Here is a 21,526-nt window from a genome sequence, read left to right as displayed (position 1 = left end):
GCTCCTGCTCCTGCTCCGGCGAGCCCTGCCCCTCCTCCGTCTGTAGCCGGCCATGGTGGTGCTGGCTGAGCGGCGTGTGTGGCTGCTCTGCTTTTATAGGGGGTACCAGGGTGGAGCCCTTTGTGACACAGGGGCTTTACAGAGCCAACCTCACCAGTGTTGTCACAATGGCTGCATGGCCACGCTGGCCACCCATGGGCTCCGTGGCTACTGGCCAACCCCAGCCCACATGAAGTGGGCAGCTGTGTCTTCAGGGGCCTTGCTTCACCACCAGCATGTGCCAGTGGGTCTGCTGGACACCGACTTGACACAGGAGAAGTGAGAGGAGCGGCCGGGCTCTCTGGCAGTGCGGGAGGCAATACACAGGCAGAGAAGCCCACTGCAGTGGTGGCAGTGGTGTCAGTGATGGCGTTTCCAGCTTTGATTGCATGTAGGGCTTTTGCTTTTTCTCGTAAACTACCTTTTATCTCAAGTAATGAGTGTTCTCAATTTTACTCCAGCAGTGAGGGAGTGTCTTTGAAGTGCTTTGTTTCTGGCCGTGGTTAAAGTATGACCCAGCTCCACTGTGGATGCCTAAGGGGTGTAGGGGAATATCTGCTCCGCAATGGCACAAAATGGGATGAAGGGTGAGAGCCTGCTAAAGCATCATGTTCCCCAGTGTCTGCAGAGGAAACTGCTGCTATACCTGGAACACCTCCTCCCCTCCTTTTCTCCTGTCCTGGGCTCTGCAGGACTGTTTCTCTCATGTAGTCTTAAAGACATTATCCATGGCTGCACTGGCCTTGCATCACTACAACCATGTGCGGGCAATTTAACCTTCTGTCTTATTTTATACTTTTGTATCATTTTATTCAAACCAGAAGCTGTTACTATTGTGGTAGCATAGGCTTAAAAGACCCTAAAAGTCCTTGAATGATACTCAATAAATAAATACAAACTAGTCACTTGCAGTGTTTACTGACGGAAATTAGTCCATGAAAATAAAATAACCTGATATGCTTCAAACTTCATAGAATGGTGGCTTATAATCAGCTTATAAGTGTTGGTAGAAACATTGCTTCTGCTCAAGTGTGTATTATCATTTATAGGGGAAAAATTCTGTGGAAGACCTAAAGGAGCTTCTGAAAACTGTCTTCAGGATATTTGGTATTTGCACTTGAAGAAAAGCTCTCTGAGAAGTAGATGAGGTCTACTTTTCATCCTAGTGTTATTTTTTATTTCTTCTTATCTTAGACAGGAGAGACACAAAGTAATTATAGTGATAGTACTGTAAAATACTGCAACTACAGTGCCTTCCCTGGTGCTATGTGTGAGTTTGGCCTCATGATTCAAGAGCAGACGAGGTTTCTGCATTCCAAGGTCTGCCAGCAACTCCCTGTAAGTGTAGCAAAACAGTTTGATTTGTTTTGGCATTAGTTTTTCTCAGTTGTAGTTAAAGACTGACTTAATGGAGATACTATGAATTAGTGCTTATGGATGTTTGTGAGATTGAGGCCTCTTTCAACTATTTTTTTAATAGTCTTGGGAATCTGGAGCGGTCCCAGTTGACTGGAAGCTGGCTAGCATTGTCCCAGTTTTCAAAAAGGGCAAGAAGGATGACCCTGGAAACTACAGGCTTGTTAATCTCACTTCAGTTCCTAGTAAAGTTATGGAGAAGATTATTCTGGGAGGTACTGAAAACCACCTAAACACAACGCAGTCACAGCCAGCATGGCTTCATGGGAGGAAAGTCCTGTTATCAAACCTGATTTCCTTTTATGACAAGGTAACCTACCCAGCTGATCAAGGGAAGTCAGTTGATGTAATCTTTTTGGATTTCAGTAAAGATTTTGATACTGTGTCTCACAGGATCCTTCTTTACAAAATGTCCGGGATACAGCTGGATAAACACGTCAGGTGGTGGGTGAGCAATTGGCTCACGGGTCAAGCACAGAGGGGAACATCAGACTCGTGACCTGTCACTAGAGGGGTTCCACAGGGCTCCATCTTAGGCCTTGTGCTCTTCAACAGCTTCAAAAATTACTTGGACACAGAACTGGAAGGGATAGTAAGTAACTTTGCAGATTATACAAACTTGGGAAAAGCTGTTGACTCCCTCCAAGGGAAAGAGGCCCTGTAGAGAGACCCCAACAAATTAGAGGACTGGACAATCACCAACCATATGAAGTTCAACAAGGGAAGGTGCCGGATTCTGCACCTGGGTTGGGGTAACCTGGGATGTACATACAGACTGGGGAATGAGATGCTGGAAAGCAGTACCATGGAAAGGGACCTGGGGGTCCTAGTCTACGGCAAGTTGAAGATGAGTCAGCAGTGCCCTGGCAGCCAGGAGGGCCAACCATGTCCTGGGGGCATCAGGTAAAGCATCACCAGCTGGTCGAGGGAGGGGATTGTCCCACTGTGCTCTGCACTGGGGTGTGGCCTCACCTTGAATTTTGTGTAGTTTTGGGCACCACAATATAAGAAAGATATTCAGCTATTAGAGAGTTTCCTGAATGGCCTGAAGCTGTGTCAGGAGAGGATTAGGTTACATATTAGGAAAAAGTTCTTCACCCGGAGGGTAGTTGGGCACTGGAACAGGCTCCCCAGAGAAGTGATCATAGCACCAAGCCTGTCGGAGTACAAGAAGAGTTTGAACAATGCTCTCAGGCCCATGGTGGGATTCTTGTGGATGATTCTATGCAGATCTAGAAGTTGGACCTTGATGATCCTTATGGGTCCCTTCCAACTCAGAATATTCTGTGATTCTGTATGGTTAAATTGAAGTCCTAACATATTTAATTCCTCATTTTTTTGGTAGATGATGTCAGGTATGATTGAACTAAAGTTTTAAGTAGGACATGTGAAAGTTTTGATCAGAGCTTAGGTTCTTTAAATTTTGATTATTTTAACCTCTTGGTTAATAACTACAAAGTGTTTACTTTTCTCTTTTTGTTGCACTGAACTGAAGGCATAGTAAAAGTTTCATGGGGATGGAATCATCAAAAGGATGATGGAGTGAGTTCTCTTATCAGTAACATTTGTTTATTTTTATTCTGTCCTTGTCCTTACTTGTTATTTCATAAATGTTGATGAACAGTCAACTAATTCTTGGTATGCTTACTGAGTTTTTTTCAATTTTCTTTCATAAAAATTGAGCTGTGATGTCATCAGTAGATTTAGATAAGTTTTTCTTCTCATAACTAGAGGAAGAACAGAAATGCCGATCAGAAGTTTTGAAAACGTTCCTGTTATGGTGGTGGGAGACAGCAGTTTCTTAATACCTGGAAACTTATCTCAATCCCAATCAGTTAGGGAATAGCTCAGTGGAAGTGAAATAGCTGGATGCAAGCAAAAGCATCCAATGTGTTTTTAGTGGTTTATGTGAAAGGGGCCATTGGATTTTGTTTTTTTTTTACAAGATTTTGTAACATTAGAATTACTACCTGTGATACTGTAATTGAACAGTAAAGTTTGTCTTTTTATGTTTCAATAACATTGAAAGCTTAATGTAGTTAGTGTTACAAGAGGTTTTTGCTCAAGGAGCAAGAGTAAGTGATATCCACAAATGTGTGAGTATATCAGTAGACTTTGATCATTTCCCCATGGTGATTGTACCATTTGGTGTCAATGTAGCTTTAGTGGGACATGCACCCTGTGGGAGGAAATGTTTTAATTTGCAGGCCAGCTAATGTTCTGAGCAGGAGAACAGGGGCCAAATGGCCTATGAGAACTAAACTTTTCTCATAGAGCTGGAAATTCTGTCGACTGGGAAGAAGAACAGAGAGAATTCTGACTCCTCGTTTTTGGAGATAGCTCTCATTTTGCCAAAATAAGCATAATAAGCCAGACCTGTACCTAATGGCAGCTCACTTAGCTTTTATAGATTTCATATACTTGCTGCATAAACCCCTTCGTTATTTGTGTTGCTTTTACTTGAATTCCTTTATTGGAGAGTCTGTGAACCCCACTCAGGACTAAGGCAGGCTATGGAAAGACTCTCAGTCAATTTAATGGGATCAAAATGGAAAAAGACATATAATTTTTGAAGTACATGAGATGTGATAGTAAACCCCTGAAACTAGACACTGCTTTATGATTAATAATGAATGTTTCTGGTATATTTGATTAATGCTGTGACCAATACTATCTTTTTGGAGGCTTAAGCTTGAAGTGGACAAAAGAATGAAATTAAAAGGGTGTTCTTGTATCAGTGTGGGATTGGTTTCTGTTACTACTTTCCATGTCATAGTTGTCTTAGTATTCATATTAATCTAGGTGTATTTAATGACAGAATAAGCTGGTGAATGTAATGATAGGGCTTTTATCTATACTTCAGCCAGCTGTGGTGAAAATATTGATTCATTTATGTTTTCTTATTCTTTGGAGCAAAGTTTCTCTTAAGACTGACTACCAAAATAATTTGCTGCAGCTATAACCTTTGCCTGGTGTAGTTAATGGGAAATGTGTTAAATAATTTGCTACAGCTAATACTACTAGATACTGAGGAATCAATATCTCTCTCATCTTTAGTTGCACAAACCCCTTTTGTCACTGTGGGATGTAGGCAGTCACAACTGCATCAGATCTTTCTCATGTAGACATTTAAGCATTTTCCAAGTAATTTATTACCTTCTTCCTTCTTTTTCAGTTACAGGTTGGTTAGGATGTATTTGTTGCACTAATGCTTCATTACATGCATTATTCATTTCTGTAAAATACTTTCCAAATAAAGGTTACTTAAAAATGTTTCGGTATAAGTAATGTATCTCTTAAGATACCTTAAGAATGTGATATCCAGTAGTTAGTGGTGCTACAACTCTGCACTGAGGTGAAGGTCTGTCTCCTTGTGACTTTTTAATGCTGTCTGTTCATTTTGTTCATTACTATGAGCAATTTAGCTCTTTCAGATACTATTCCTCATGATGACATTTTAAAACTTATTTATCTCAGCTCAACTTTGCTTGTTTTGCAAGTAACAGTGAGCAGTTTAATAAATTGCATCACTGTTGTAGAAACCTGATAGCTTGAATCATTATTCTTGATGGTTGCTGATTTATATACTTAAAACACCATGTTACAAAACTGGCTTAGAGTCATGCTTACCACATGCTATAAGCTAGCAGATTTTATGGCAAGGCCTGGAAAAGTTGACTGCCAGAGCAATCAGAGTGATGCCTTGAAGTACAATAGTGCAACCTGAACATAATACTGCATTTGAATCAGCTGCTGCATATAAGACTCCCCAGCTGTTATTTGACAATTTGAAAATAGAAGGGAACAAACTACTGGCAAACAGATGCACTTCAAAAAGATTATTAATAATGGGGCATAAGATGTTTTCCAAAGTGCCAGAAAAATGATCAGCTGGGTAAAGGTGTTCACACCTTTTCCTAAGAAAGGACATAGAATTCACTGAAATTTGAAAGGAAATAAGAGTAGACTATAACAACTGTTCTAATGATTGGTAGTGGAGAATTTTTCATCTTCTTTCAAAACACCTCAAAATGTTCATGGACATTCTCAGCATTGACAGTTTAGTACTATGTGTGTTTTCAAGCAACATGAGTAACTTGAAATGCTACAAAGACAGAACCATCGAAATATTTAAGCATCTCACAGAGGATTTTGGATTAGGACTAGTTTGAACTGAAAACTGAAGATGTCTTTCATAGAATTATAGGATCATTAAGGTTGAAAATGACCACTATGATCATTGAGTCCAATTGTTTACTCAGCACCACTGCACTGATCACTAAAGCATGTCCCCATATAGCAAGTGCTATATGCACCTGCCCTTTGAACACTTCCAGGGATGGTTATCCCACTGCTTCCCTGGTCAGCCTATCTGAATGCCTGACCAGCCTTTCAGTGAACAAATTTTTTCCCAATATCCAAACTCCTATTGGCACAACTTGAGGCCATTTTCTCCTGTCCTAACACTTGTTACTTGGGAGAAGTGACTTACCCCCACACTGCTACAATTTCCTTTCAGGTAGTTGTGGAGAGAACAAGGTCTCCCCTGAGCCTCCTTTTACCTAGGCTGAACAGTCCTAGCTGCCTCAGCTGCTCCCCAGTTGACTTGTGCTACAGACACCTCACCAGCTTTGTGGCCCTTTTTTGGACATGCTCGAGAACCTCCATGTCCTGTTGTCAGTGATCCAAAACTCAACACTGGAGTTGAGGTGCAGTCTCACCAGTGCTGAGTACAGGAGGACTCTGGTACTTTCTAGAGGTGAGTGAAGACTTAAACTGCAGTCTATAAAGGCAAAATTAAACTTTATCAGTAAAAATAATGGCTTAGAGGAGACTTAATTTCCTTAATTTTTTTTTATTCTACTGTGTGCTTAGTCAATGCCATCATCATTCTTTTCTGTCTGCAGTTAATATCCTGAAGGAGGTGAGAAATTCTTTATCTAAACTTTAGTACTGTAATCTTAAAGAAAGTGCTTCATAATGATATTTTTAGTATTAATGTGATCTATTATACTTGTAGCTACTATCCAGTATGACACAAAGGGATGATGTTGCAGGCTTATGAAATAGCACTTAGTTTATAGAGTATGACAGATATCAACAAAATTATTCTGCAAGAATCTTAGGCTTAGCTTCTGTAAAGAAACATAAGGGAGTAAACAGAGAATGGAGGTATTGTACAGGTGGTGCCTAAGAACAACCCTACTGGCTCAGATCAAAGTATTATTTTTCTCAACAGTCTGATTTAACATGATCCATCAGCAGTGGTTTAGAAGAAAACATAAAAACTTCCCCAAAATACTGTCCCAGATACTGAACCTTTCAATGGTTTTGTCTTCCATAATTCTGTCATGCCTTTTTCTGAGGCTACACACATTTATTTTTATATTTTAGTTTGGGTTTTTTTTGGTGGGCTTACAGAGGAACACTGAGGACTTGATTAGCATTTAGGTATCAGGCAAACAAAATGGTGAATGGAAAAGAGAGCAAAAATGGAGATCTCGGTCAAATGAGAAACAGGGAATTGTTCACACAGAATTTTGATGTTTGAAGTAGGAGGCAATTTAGAAGTGAGCACAGCCTAGATTCAGAGGCAGTGCCCCAGAGGGACTACTGAGGGGCAGAGATGGGCTATTCAGTAGAAAGTGAGCAGGGTAGTTTCAAAGCCTGAAATGACAGGAAAAAACCTGAATTACCTCTTTGTACTGAGTCTTCAAAGGACTGTCAACACGCTGGCAGATACCAATTTAAACCAAAACATCTCTATATTTTTATTTTGCAAAGCATATTTTTTATGATTTTTCTTAAATGCCTCCAAAATGTGCTTGTGAAATCTAGTACTTTTGTCTCAGCTGAGCCAGTTCTTTAAAACTGGCCAGCTCTGGAACAGGCCCTTCCAAACTCATAATTATTTGCTGTTGGCAATCAGTGAATTCTGGATGCCATTTCTTTAGGTCAGACTTTGCTTTCTGGATCATGGTGATCTTTGCTGGGTTCGTATTGTCCTCACTTAAGCAGCACATAACAAACCCCAGCAGAAAAAATTCATTCTCAAAAATCTGGCATATTGACTTCAGTGGAGTAGAACACAGATCAGAAATAAAGATCCTGTTTTTGTATAAATATCATTGATTTAGAAAAGGGAAGAAAAAGTAGAAAATGAAATGCAAAAATGACGTATTATGTAATTTTTTTCCTAGCTAAAATGTGTTTTATGAGACCCTGAGGCACTTATAGCTCTTCAAATTGTCGTTAACCAGCAAGGCCCTTTTATTATCATATTTGGAGAAAAAAGACTGTGGATTATATTTCTATTTTATAACAAAGCAACCTAGAGAGGTGAAAATTTTCTGCCCTCCTTTTTGAGACCAATGGTTGTTTTCTGCTCAGGCCACACTAGAGATTGGGGGTAAAAAGAAAAGGAATTTTTAGGAGTGTTGAATTTACTTTACAAATGCTTCAGCTCATGGCCATGACTTATTTTGAATGGCAAAGTATATAATTAACATCAAGGTGAAAGGCGATTATGCGTATAAATACTGCACTATGCCCTCCAGAAACCACTTATGAAGCCAATTTAGGTTACACATAGTTCAGTCTCTCAGAAATCCTACTTAATAAAGCCCCGAGGCACTCTCTTTTACTGAGCAGTTAACAGAAAGCGAGTTCCTGGTGTGATTGTGGGGAAAAGAAAATTTTTGGAAAAGGGTGAAGAACCATATGAGACAAACAAATGTTTCTTTACACAGTTCTGCTGAAAGCTGAAAATGCAATTTATATGGGCAGTTAAGGTGGAGAATAACATAGTCCAAAAGTACTACAGTGAAAGTGCTTGTATATGGAGTACAGTGATTTATGCTTGAGATATTCTATCCATCCCCTTCTATCCATTTTTTCCTGACTATTTAAATAGATGTTTCCCAAGAACCCTCCCCATGAAGACATACTGAAGAGGGATGATTCTGAGCATTTGGCATATGAGTTGCACCATGAAACCCCTTGGAGGTCCTTGCTTATGCAGGCACATACTGACAATTTCAGAAGAGCTGAATGGCAGTAAGCGTTAGATTCTCATTTGCAGTCATCATTTTCAGAAATCCAGCCCTAGAAAGACAAGGTTTTATTCAGTCAAGTAGTATGGTTGTCACTCGTTACAATTTGATTATTGACAATGTAGACAGAAACAAGCTACATATGAAAACATTGTGCAATAACACTATATAAGAACCATGTGTTATCGTGTGGTACTGGAACAGTTGTTATCAACTTGATATATTTGGATTTCAGCTTGGATTTCTGAGGCTGGCTAGATTATGGACTTTTATGTAAGACATCTTTATGGTGCTTCTGCCAAAACAGGACTTTGTGTCATTATTCACTGATTTCTTTGGACCAAGATAATTCCCACTGGTATCCTTGCTGGTCAGAAAATCAATTATATTAGGCTCATAAACATACATAATTGAGTTACTACTCCATTTTTTAAGCTCTCAAAATGCAGAGAAATGCTGTTATCAAATCAAGATACAGTCATGCATCTTATATATTTAATAGTTACTGTTGTAATCAGCACTTATGAGGAGAGAAAAAAGATTTGCTGTTGTTGTATGATCAATTATATTTCCACTGTTTATTTTGACATCTATTCTTGTGATAGCTTGATTTGCATACATACATAAACTTTGTACACATCCACACAAGATGAGCAAATTTTGCAGCTGACTGGTTGTTTCAATGTCTACAGTTACCCACATGCTATACTGATTTTAGTGCAGTGAACCCAATAGTTGGCACTTACTCAGTGTAAGGCAAAGCCATTGTAATGCTGCTTAGTGTCAGAAGGGACTGCATTTCACTGTGCAGTAGTGATGTGGCTATAAGGTCTGCAAAATAGTTTTAAAGATATTTTTTCATTATTAAAAATATATGAATCCGCTGCCCTTGTAGAGCAAAGGACAGATATAAATGCTCTTCTACTAGAAGGCAAAGGACAGTAGTTGGTTAGCGTGAGTGGTTCCCGTTTCGTTTGTCATTCACATGTTCTGTGTCTCCCCAACTATCCTCTGAACATACAGCAGCATCAGAGGTCAGACGAGGGTTCAGCAGGAGCTGAGCATTGAACTCTGAAGTCCTCTCACACTGACACCTCCGGCTGACTTCTGGTGCTGACTGTTCTCCTTTGAAAAGAGAAGGGGGACATCACTGCCCTCCCTATCAGCATGGTGGGAGTACTATAAGGAATTACTGCGACTACTAGTACAGGCAGGCAGGTATTGCAGCTTTAGGCTGTCTTCTTTTTCTATGCACAACTGCTCTGAAATTCAGATGATCAGACAGTCTCACAGCCTGTAGCGTAAGAAAGGCAGGAAAATAAGGATCTATTCATTAGTTGCCAAGTGGGTAGTTTTCAGTGCTGCTTTCAATGAAAGAATACTGCCTGTGAGGTTTTTTCTGCTAGTGGCACAGAGGAGATCTCTAGATGTGATAATACTGGGTTGGAAGGGATGCATTAATGTAGTCTCCTTCCACTGTTGAGAATTGGCTTGTTAGGGACCTTTTTACACTCAGAGGACACAGGGAACATGAAATTTGTCTTTCCTTGGTACATAATGTCCCTTTTAACTTAAACTACTTAAATAGTACACTCTTAACACCTTCCAAGCCACATTTCCCCAGGTATAGTTTACTTTTCTGCTGTTTCATCCTGTACCTCAGTACTGACTGGCCCACTGGTCTGCTTCCCCTGCACTCATCTCTGTGCTGCCTGCTATTTTACATGCTCTCCCTTTTCTGTATAACAACCTGCTCTTTCCCTTGTGAGCTCTCTCCTTATGCAAACCCCTTCTTCTAACTATTTTTGTGGTGCTGACAGGAAACGAAAGAACAGTAATGAGGTAGTTAGATGGAACTGACAGTTCAATTATTTATTTTTAAAGAATGCATATACTAAAGAATTCAAATTGGATGGGCCAGATCCTTATCTGATATTGCACTTTTATGTCAAGAGAGTAGCTCTGAATTGTGCCAGAGAAATCTCTCTCTTAATGTGTGCCTTTTCTTTTTTTTTTTAATGGTAGTTGATTTTTCTGGGAACTCTTGCTATGTGTGCTGTTTCAGCACATATGAGTGATAGTAAAGAAATCTTTTGGCATTGAATCCAACTATTGCTAGACAGGTAGTTGTATCCTTGGAGTACCTTAAGCCCCAAGAACGCCTGGCAGCACAGCGTGTGCTGTCTCAGATCATACCTGCAGGACTTCATCAGGGTAGTGCTGCTGGGGCACTTTGCAGCACAGCAAGGGGATTATACAGTTCTTTCTGAATCAGAGATCACACCAGTAATCCATCATTCAAAAGTTTTAAAATCAACAGAGTGCTATTATTGAAGAGACGTAATTGTCACTGTTGAAAATAACACTCTCACCTATTATTTAGCCAGACCCAGAACAAATTGTCTACAAGAGCACATATTTTATCAAGTATTCTCTCTTGTTTCAGAAGCATGACAAGCAACTATGAGATAAAACTGCAAAAAGCATCTTTGGCATCTTCTTGTCCTGGAATGTTGTTTTCTGGATAAAGCTTAGGTTATACCTATTCTGACCTTGGAATAACTTTCAAAATCAGGGCTATTGTTCAGTTCTTCCTTTGATGTTCTTTGTAATTTTATTTTCATTCACTTCCTGTGAACTACAGGACGGTGAAGGAAGAAGTGGCAAAACTTTTTATGAGGACAGTGAGGCTGGTCAGCATCTTTTTGAATTGAAATCCTCTCACATATCTTATTTGAAGGCAGCTGTTTTTGTAGCCAACATGAGGAAAAATCAGGACAATGTGCAACTCAGATAAACTTTCAAGTTTATGTGTAGGAAAGATTGTTTTTAGCTGTAAGTAGAACAAGGAACTTCTTGCAGCTGTGGAGACTCTTTGTACAACATACAGTTCTAGTTCAAGTGCTGTCCAGGTCACTAGTCCTCATTGTTCAATTCTTTTTGAGCTACTAGAAGGTAGCAGAAGATATCACTACTGGTGCCCTAGCTGATACTGTCACCTGAGAGACCAGACAGAATAAACTAGAGGTTGTGAACTCCTCTGTCATCTACAGAATTGGACCCATCTCACTGGAGAGACAACATTGCAACTGGCTACATTATACTTAACCAGTGGATGAAAGTGTTTAGTCTCCAGCTAGAACTGTCAACCAAGCTTGAAAGTGACTTTTAAAAATTTAAGCCAATTTATAGCTGGCTGAGGTTTTAATTTTATTTAAAGACAATTATCAGTAGAAAGGTCATCTGCCTGCTTGGCTGTCACCAGTCCCAGGCTGCATATACAGTACAACTAAGTATCAGCATTTCTAGGAAATTGGATGTACTCCATGTCAAGGATTTATTCTTGGAACATAAAACTCATCTCGGAGCCAGTTCAAGACACTAGGCAGAACAGGTGCTGACCAAGGGACATGAGTCTGTTGATCACAACCGATGATCTGTTTTGCCTATGTTGGATATGGCATCATAAGTACAACTACTGAAAATCAGCACCGAAAGAGATTATAAAAAGGCTAACATGGAGGGAGAAGGCAGAAAAGTAGTTTATCTGTGAAAATTACCTAGAGATAAAATTTAGAAAGTTGACGTAATAATATACCTTAATTTCTCACATCTGTCAGTGTGCAGGGAAGGTATACTGTGCCACAGTTCTACATGGGAAATTTGGACAGAATCTAGGTCTGCTACAACCATTCAGCTAATGCAGTTATGTGTGATGACCTTCTCAGAAGGCATCAGCAGGTGAACCTCTTGTGCAATGTAGGACAACCTCAAAGAACTGGAGTTTCATAATGTTCCTGTTGACATGGCTGTGCTCAAGCAAATAGAAATATCTGAGAAACATCTTCTTTAGGCCAGTGGGAAATGCTGGGATTACTCTGGCTCTCTACAGTCACCCATCCTTTATTTTCTTGCTATACATCTCTAAAATACAAATTCACGAGTAGTTGAGATTTACAAACATTTTTCATATATTCAATACAGAAGCCATGTATTAAAGAACATATAGAAGAAAATAGCACTTGTTTTTTCCTGGAACTGAAGATAAACTGAAATTATTAGAAAATCCTATTCTAAGGTAGTACCTTGAATGAGAAAATATCAAACCGTTTAAAGCAAGTTCATATCAGGATAAATATCCAAAGTCCAGCTTGTTTGGTTTTTTTTTGGTTCAACTGAGTTTTCTGTGAAGTCTTTGCATTATGAGACCTTTCTTGTAATTTCAGTCGAAGTCTGTAAGATGGGATGTATATATGGTGTTACAGGGAAAAGAACCAACACATGAGAGACTAGAGAATTGGAAGTGTTCAGCCGGGAAAAGAGGTTTCAGGGTGACCTAATTGCAGCCTTCCAGTACCTGAGGGGAGCCTATAAGAAAGATGGAGATATACTATTGACAAGAGGATGTAGTGACAGATCAAGGTGGAATGGCTTCAAACTGAAAGAGTAGGTTTAGACTAGATAGCAAGAAGAGATTCTTTACTGTGAGGGTGGTGAGACACTGGAACAGTTTGCCAAAGAAGTTGTGAATGCCCGTTCCCTGAAAGTGTCCAAGACCAGTTTGGATGGAGCTCTGAGCAACTTGGTCTAGTGAAAGGTGTTCCTGCCCACAGCAGGGGTGTTGGAACTGGATGATGCTTAATGTTCCTTCCAATTCTGGCAATACTATGATTCTATAATAGAAAACGCAGTGCCTTAATACAATAGAAAATACTCCAAAAATATCCTATTGTATGTTCTTCATCCTTTTGTGGAGTTTTTCTGAATTTGAAATAAAGTTGATTAAGCCTCTGAGGACTATTTTCCTCTGAGTAGACACAATGGTGTAGACACCATTAATGATGTAGACACCATTTTATATTACATGAATATGCATGCAATGCTTTACGGAAAAGTATTTGGTGTCTCAAGGAGTCTATAGTTCAGAGAAAGAAGAGAAGAAGCTATGTTGGAGGGTAAGACCCTATAGAGATGGAGACATCTCAAAGTTATTGTTGGAGCAGGTGGTATATCTGAAGTATGTAGGCAGTGGCTTTTACAAGTTCGTCTTTTTTTCTTCATTATTTATTTTCTACCAATGGGAAGCTGATATTTCTGCTTTTGCTTCCTTTTTTCAGTAGCTCTCATATGCTCTTATGATTTTATTTTTCATATTATCATAAACTGTGAACTTATGAAGAGAACATGTGCTAATGCTATTTCTGAGAGTCACAAGTCACAACTATTCAGATACACTTCAAGAAACGATGTCATTTTTCATGATGTCTTTAGACTAATTTAGTAGACAAAAGCAACAAAATGAAATGGAGAAAGAGGTCGAAGTTCAGTTGTTATCATATTTGCCATCACCTACTCTTGAATACAGAAAATTATTTAATTTATGACACTAATTTGATCATTGTCCTGACTGAAGCAACAGGACTGTGGGATGTTACCGTGACATGTAGCAAGGAATGTAGCTGTACATGCAAGACTACCTTCAGGCCAGCATTCTGTGGTTTTGAAATAATTGGAGAGAAACAATTAAGGCTGGACATTATTGTTGTTACTCTTGTATACTTCAGGTACAGACCCATGAAAAATAAAAGGCTTTTAGGCAATTTGTTATATGTTAAGTAAGTACAAACCCCTGTGTCAGATGAGCTTTAATGGAGCTTTCAGTGGCAAGCATGTGTAATGTTGTTCTGGCCTTATGATAGGTAGCACTTTGCTCTACCTTTTGCAGAAGGATCTGCTGCAGCTCCTGCCCGACTTTGCCACTACATAATGTTGGCTTATTTCTGATGTGAGATCTGACTCATGTCAGGAAGCAGCAAATTGTAATTTATTTTTAAAATCTAAATTTTTCATATTTCATTGCTGTGTTATAAAGGCTTCTTCAGGGTTCCACTGTTTGAAATAAGCCTCTGAGAGTCTTTTTTTGCCATCACAATCAGAGTTCTTGCCCAAATCTAGGCTGTCAGAAGCTGACAGAGCTGGGGATGAATCTGGGTCAAGGAAGGTATGGAAAGCAACTTTTGTCAACTCAATACTCTTGCAGCTGCAGGAGTGATACTTGATCCCTCCTCCTTGATCTCCTCACTCTTGTGAGCCTCTGGTCTCAGCCCCATTTATGGGTATATTAGGAGGACAGAACAGGTCAGAACTGAAGTGGGAAAAAACCAACCAAGCTGACTTTCAGGTCACCAGTTTTACTATGTCAGAGTGAAAAATAGAACAGGAAACATAATTTTCAATTCTGACATGGAAAATTCAAAATCCACTTGGCTGAGTTTGTGGTGTGGGGCTTTTCTATGTATGTTCTTTGTCATAAAATATTTACTGCTCAGTATGACTCAAATTCATTTTTTCAACCTGAAAACATATTCCACCGGTGTGTCGGAGTGTGCTGGCTCCAACTGGGCATGAAAAATTAGCATCATATCACATCAACAGTTAAGAGGGGAATTGGACAAGGTGATTTTTTAGTTAATCTCCATTACTATGTTTTTTTTTTCTCGTCTATTTGAAATATGCATGGAAAATTTAGGAAAGGAAAGAATGGGAACCCTCAGTAGGCACAAAAAGGTGCGCAAAGTGTCAGCCCTATTGCCCAGCTCAGCAGTGCTGATCTATAGCCAGAGTTCCCTTGAGATTTGTTAGCCTAATGATTTGCTTTGAGCTTTCAGTCTTACATGGCAGCACGACAGTACAGGGCATTTCCTGGAGTTTTTTCAGCTTTGGGATAGACAGTAATAAATAAATAAATGTAGACCATTTGTGTATATGTGAGAAAAAGAAATTAGGATACAGTTGTGCTTGTTTTTTGCCAAAAGTTTTCAAAAAAGTTTTATCCTTCCTCCACAGTTATCTAGTAATTAAACTCATTAAACTCATAAAGTTTAATATACTTAGTAAACCAGCTTAACCTGCGCTAGGCTCTTTACCAAAACTAAAAACATGTTGGTCCAATCCAGGGTTCATAAAGGTAAAAAACGAGAGAATAGCATGTGATCTTGCATGTAGAAGTGCTTCTTCAGCAGCAGGTTATTTTCTCTGTTAACAAGATAGTGTATAGCTTCCAGCATATGGGAATAAACACATAGTACAGAGTCAGCCTTCTCAGTCTGTGGCTCAGTGGTGTCTGTAAGAACAGTGCAAGTGTTAAAACAGCTAAGGGTAGCAACATCTCCTTTTCTGATGTCATAAAAAGAAACAAACCAAGGAATAAAAATTAAGGGGGAAAATAAAATAATTGCAAGCACTATATAGTAAAGACAATTTTTTTTCACCACTATTACTACTGAAAATACTTTTAACCTAATCAAAATGTTTTCCATATCAAGTGACAAAGTTAGTCCAGTAACTTTTAAACTATGTTTTGTAGATACTTCATGGTGTCCTGACATACAAAAGGCAGGGAATTTACAACCACAGAAAGGCAGATCAGTAAAACTGAATGCAGGTTATACATAACATTTATTTCTCATTATTGATTCTGGATTTTTTTGGATGCCACTCCATTTGCCTCTGCAGTAGTAAAATGAGACTTGTCAGCTTAATGGCCAACACCTAACTTGCTAAAGATTTCTCAGTCTTGTACATGGTACTGGGTTTCTAGTGCTGTAGAGAAGTGTTTCAGTGCAGATAAATTGATGCCCTTCAGGGAAAGTTATAGTGGTCTTTAGCAGAGAGCTATTGCTAGAGCTTGCCAATCACAGGTGCACTTTAAGGTTTATAGAACCTCATTTTGATTTTCTAAAGCTTATGCTTTTTACTATCATCCCCTTTTTTTGATTTAAAGAAAATAATTGCCTGCTACTACAATGTCTACCCTCTTGTGCTATAGAAAGCTTAGCAGTATAAATGCCTTCCTTATGCCTCTCCATCTGACTGCTGTGCCTCAAGTGCCTTGGAAACCTTCCCCACGAGCTTAGAGAAAAGAGGAATTTGGTGTCTTTGTTATGTAAATCAAGGGAAGAAACAATTGTTTTGTGTTGCCAAAACCCAAGGCACTACAGGGATTTGCATTTTTTCATTTAAGTGTGTTTTGATGACTCCAGTCCCAAAATCCCTCTCCTTAAAAATGTGAAGTCAACATAAATATTACTGACATAAAGAAACCCCTTAATGCTGGAGGCTCAGGCAGCCAGACTCTCTGCATGGTTGATCAGTGCTATCAGTCAGTAGCTGTACAGACTTTCTTTGAGTAGGGCTCATTTAATGACAAACTTTTCTTTGCAAAAGCCCTTTGTGTGTCCTGAGAACTGTAACTCTGCCCCAGAAAAACTCCACCAGTGGCCTGGCAGCATACTCTCAGATTGGACTACAGGCTCTTGGCATTTGGTTCAAGGCCCTTCATAGACATTATTTTCTGGATCCAGCTACATGTGTGGAAGAAGTTACTGACCTCAGCTGTGCTTGGTTGCTCTGGTATTTCTGCTGATGTTTCTAAGGTCAAGTAACATTGTAAAGAACACACTCTAGGGTCTTTTTAACCTTAGTGGAAGAAGAGCCCAATGTAGGATGGGGTCAGGATGCAGCACTGGTGCACACAACTGATTTTCCACAGCCACATCAGATGTAAACCAAGATTCCTCTTCTCCAGATGCTCTCAGCCTAAGGAGACCATATCCATTTTGGAGCTTAACTGCGCTCTATCAGCTTTCTTTAGTGTAGGTGCTGAAAGTGCTCTCTAGTTTGCTGATTCAGGTAAAATCATGCAGGTCAACTCAACCATTGCTCAAGATGACATACTTGATTTTATCTGAACAAATAAAGAAGTGTTGAAGGGTTCAGCTGACATATCTGTAGATGTTTTTGACTCCATCAAAGGGTGGAGCAAAACACGGTAAGCATTCTCTTCTACGGTGGCATAGCTGGATCTAGCAGAAAGCAGCTGTAACCTTCAGTTCATTCTTTTCCAGAGAAAAAGATTATTTTTTTTCTAATTCAGTGGCTTAGAAAGCAAATAGGATTGTTCTAGATTCATCCAAATGCTTAATTTACAGCAATCAGATAGTAACTTTAAATTTCTGCATGATGTTGGGCAAAGACCTTTGCTGTCTTCCTTTCAGCTGCAGTGGAGCAAACACTGGGAGTGTTTATGAGGCATTTTGATTCAGATCTCTTCTCAGTAATCCTGAGGCTAACAGAGAAATTCTGCTTATTAATTCTGCTTTGAAGCACAAACAGGTAAGCAGCAATGTCAGATCTCATTTTACCCTCCAGAGTTTGTCACTGAACAACTCAGCATCCCTGAATTATTCACAACACAGAGTACCAGCAAGTGTCAAGATCAGTAACCATCAGCCAAACAAGAAATCTGGGCTGGGAGTGGTAGTTTTGCACTGTCAGGAGAGCCTGAATTTGAGAAATTAGATGTTCTTGCTATTTTATGTTCAAAACAATTTAATAAAAACAAAAAACACAGTCCTGGCCATCTAGGTGTTTTTGAATTCACCTATTTATTCCATTTGTAAAAAAAAAATGGGTTTTCTTACCTTTTCTAAAATTGTTTTTGTTTCAGTTGTACCATCGTACCTGCAAAATAATTTCATTGATGATTTTAGAATCCTTTCAGCTTCATGTAGATTAAACAAAAGTTAAATTCTGGTCCCAGTATCCACATGTATTCTGGATAATTCTTGCGAAAACTAAAGCTAGTGCTAAGGACCACAGCCTTTGGTGATCTTCAAGATTCAGTGCACTACTATAATAGCAGGCCCCTATAAAACAGTTTAAGTTAATTCAGCTGTAGATTTTATTTCCATAGTAGTGTGTCTCAAGGCTTGTCAGAAACTATAAAATGATGGATAATTTAGATGACTGACATTCTTGAAAAAGCATTTGCCCCTTTGATTGAAGAAAAATGTCTTGTTAAAAATAGTTTGAAATCAGGACATGCTAATTGAACTAGGAAAATATAAAAGAGAAATCCCACTAAAATGAATTCTGATTATGCGCAGCAGCAGCCTTTCTTTGTCTGTGGATGTTTCCACTAAGCAGAAAGAGTGAATCAATACTTGTAAGTGCTATGGCCCTTAGTTGTGCCCTGAGAAGGTTGAACAGCTTCTTCCATTGGATCAGGAGTTCTCATCAGTAATTAAAGAGTATGTAAGAGCTGTGTTTGGGTGGTGAGATTGTTAGCATAGGGTAATCTCATTTGCTTGTTGTGATACAAATGATCCCTATTTCTTCAGACTGATGATGTGATTCCTGCTGTACAAATAAATTTTGTCTGATGTGGCTGCGGGGATTCAGTTGTGTGCACTGTCTCTGCAAAGAGCGTGTAAGCTTTGTTTGTGCCCTTTTTCCAGCAGAGTAAGGAAACCACCAAGGGTGTTCTTTATTATGGTAGTTGACCAGGGCTGTCAGCATCTCTTTTTTTCTTAGTTTCAGTTCTGGTCTCTCTGGAATACAGAGAGGAACAAATGGGAGGGAAGAATGGGAGGTTTTCTTTCAAAAATAACAAAGCCCAAACCAACCAGAGAAATCCTTCATAAGTCATATTTTTCCTACAAAGACAGGAAAAAGAGACAAATCAATTGCTGTAATTTAAAAAAAAAAATCGAGAGATTCTTTGACTCTGGCAGGGTGATAAAAGTAGACCGATAGCAATGGAGTAAAATAGCTGGGGAGCTTTCATATACCTTCAACATGCTGGTGAGGGGAACTGAATATTACACTTGAGAGCTCTTTCCTACTGCTTGTTAACCAGTTCTTGTTTTACCCACTACTAAGAATATTACCTCCATTTTCTTTAATATTTATGCAGGAATTCAAATAGATACAATAACAAGAAAAATTTTCTTTATCAATTAATCAAGATTTGCTACTGTTTGTAACTTGTGGTGTAATATTCCTTCTGACATTTTTCAGTCATTCATGCACAGTTTCTGGAAGAACAGTACATTCGATAGAGACTTGAATTGTTCTCCCCTCAATCCCAACTCAGTGCTCCTATTTCTCCTTCTCCTGCCCTGGACTTTTTTATGGTACTTCAAGGTTTTTCTATATGTCTAGACGACTGAAATATTAGAAGCCCATATTTTTCCATTTCAAGTCATGTTTAGCTAAAAAAATAAACTTCAACAAATGCAATGTATTTTGATGATACCAGTCTATATCATGTTCTTAGGTTCTGTCATCAGAGCATACCTGCACAATGAATATGGTGTTTAGAAAATTAGGAGGTAATTTAGAAAAAGGAATACTGGCTGGAATTGATGGGAAAGAAACAAAGAAGATAACTGAGGGGAAGAAATGTTGGATACAGGTAATGAGGAAGCTGCTTTGACTGAAGAGAGGAGTTAAGTTACGTAACATGGCAGTGATGAGAAGCTCTAGAGTTTATGATTTACTATGTCTGAGCTCAAAGGTGTTGGTCTATTTCTTGAGTTAATGAGTAAGGAAGCCTGTAACTTACTGGACAGCTGAAAATATAGTCGCTATTTCTACTGATAAGGAAATAAACTTTTATTAGGACTGTAAATTTCAGTTTTCTCTTTTATTGAAGCTTTTTTATGCTATGTGAGCAAAAGCTGAAGACCATGTGGAAATGGCCTGAAGTTGTCTCAGGTGTTAAGGTAGTGTGGATGGTGATCCAAGGGTAGAAGGGGAACATTTGGTACAACAGACACAAAGTTAGTAAAAAGAATGGCTGTATTGCATTGAGCCTTACAGGTTATACTCACAACTGTGACAGTCCCAGTAAGAGTCTGAGTGTGCCTCTATGTGTGAAAGGGGTGATGCAAACTCTTTACCCAACCAAGAGCCACATAATGCAGTGGGAGAGGGAAGGAGATACTCTTTGAAGATTCTGGGTGAGTAAATCTGCCTGAGGATAGCTGGAGTCAGGATGCAGGTCTGTCATCTAGATTGTTCTAGCCTGTACTGAGAACTGGATATTTGTGCTTTCTTTCCCTTTTTGATTCTGTGCTTCTCAGAGGTTAATGAAAAAGAGAAAAAGAGAAAAAGAAAGAGAAAAAAAGATGATAGATTTGCCAAATCACTTTTTTTTCTCTCTAATGATCTTGGCAAGATACAGACTGGGTTTTTTCACCCATAATCAGGCTAGAAATTGCTTTTAAAATAGTTTGTCTGAATTTGATTGAAGTAAGCACAAAGAAAAATGCTTCACAATGCAGGAAAAGGGTACAGGAATCAAATCTTAAGGACGTTGTCAGAAAATAGAACAAGATTAGAAAATGAAACAACTGGTGTACATGCATTTTAAAACATAATGTTCTATCAGGCAGTAAAAAGGAATTTTCATGCTTCCTATCTGCCAGTTTTTTTCTTCTTGCCAATAAGTACAGTAAAATATATTAAAGGCTAAGTTTGTTAATTTTTTTTTTTACATTTTTCTTTCAGGGCTTACCTTTTCTCAAACTGTCTCCAGCTTTAGAATAGCTACCGAGTGACACAAGAAAACGTGAATTTGTGTTTGATCATCTGTTTTACCATGTAGCTTGGCATAAAGGGAGCACAACACTCCAAAAGTTTGATTTTCATTTCCTTAAAAAGTATTCGTATCTTTTCTTGAAATTTTTTCTATCTGGAATAGAAGGACATCTTTCATGAAAAAAACTCCAAAAACTTCAATTAAAGAGTTTAGAGATTCTCTAAGTCAACTTGAGGAGCAAGAATGGGACAAAGGAATGACTAGTAAGGAGGGGAGGCAAAATATTCTTATCTCTTTGTAAATTAATGACTTTTCTGTTGTGACAGTCTATAATAGTGAAAGTGTCTAATGCATCATCCTCGCTGTATTCAGAAGTAAGGACTAAATTCCGTGCAAGTGTCTACAAGAAAGCACGAGGTGCTGAATGCTTTGTAAGTGGCTCTTAAATTTAGTGACGAGCTATGACTCGGTTCAGAATAATGGGAAGTTAAGTGCTTTTTATCTTAGAGCTGTCAGTGAAGGATGTCATCCTCTATCTATAATGGATATAATACTTCACACAAAGTATTAAAGTAATGAGGTATTATGCTAAGAATGTTTCTGCTATTAGAAATCATTGCCACTAGAGTCCAGC

General features: G+C 38.8%; 1 long non-coding RNA gene across 1 annotated transcript; it reads left to right on the top strand.

Annotated features, from left to right (window-relative positions):
* Positions 1 to 222: 222 nt before the first annotated feature.
* On the top strand, positions 223 to 20,976 carry LOC113994115. The gene is made up of 4 exons (XR_005566752.1): positions 223 to 430; positions 5,975 to 6,214; positions 17,564 to 17,681; positions 20,862 to 20,976. It is a non-coding gene; the product is annotated as an uncharacterized LOC113994115 (long non-coding RNA).
* The last annotated feature ends 550 nt before the right edge of the window (positions 20,977 to 21,526 follow it).

Source organism: Pipra filicauda, unplaced genomic scaffold (genome assembly GCF_003945595.2).
Source record: "Pipra filicauda isolate LSUMZ 115617 unplaced genomic scaffold, ASM394559v2 scaffold79_size2787110_pilon, whole genome shotgun sequence".
Classification (NCBI taxonomy): Eukaryota; Metazoa; Chordata; class Aves; order Passeriformes; family Pipridae; genus Pipra; species Pipra filicauda.
The sequence above is the reverse complement of the archived record's forward strand: the minus strand, read 5'-3'. Positions and strand labels throughout refer to the sequence as shown.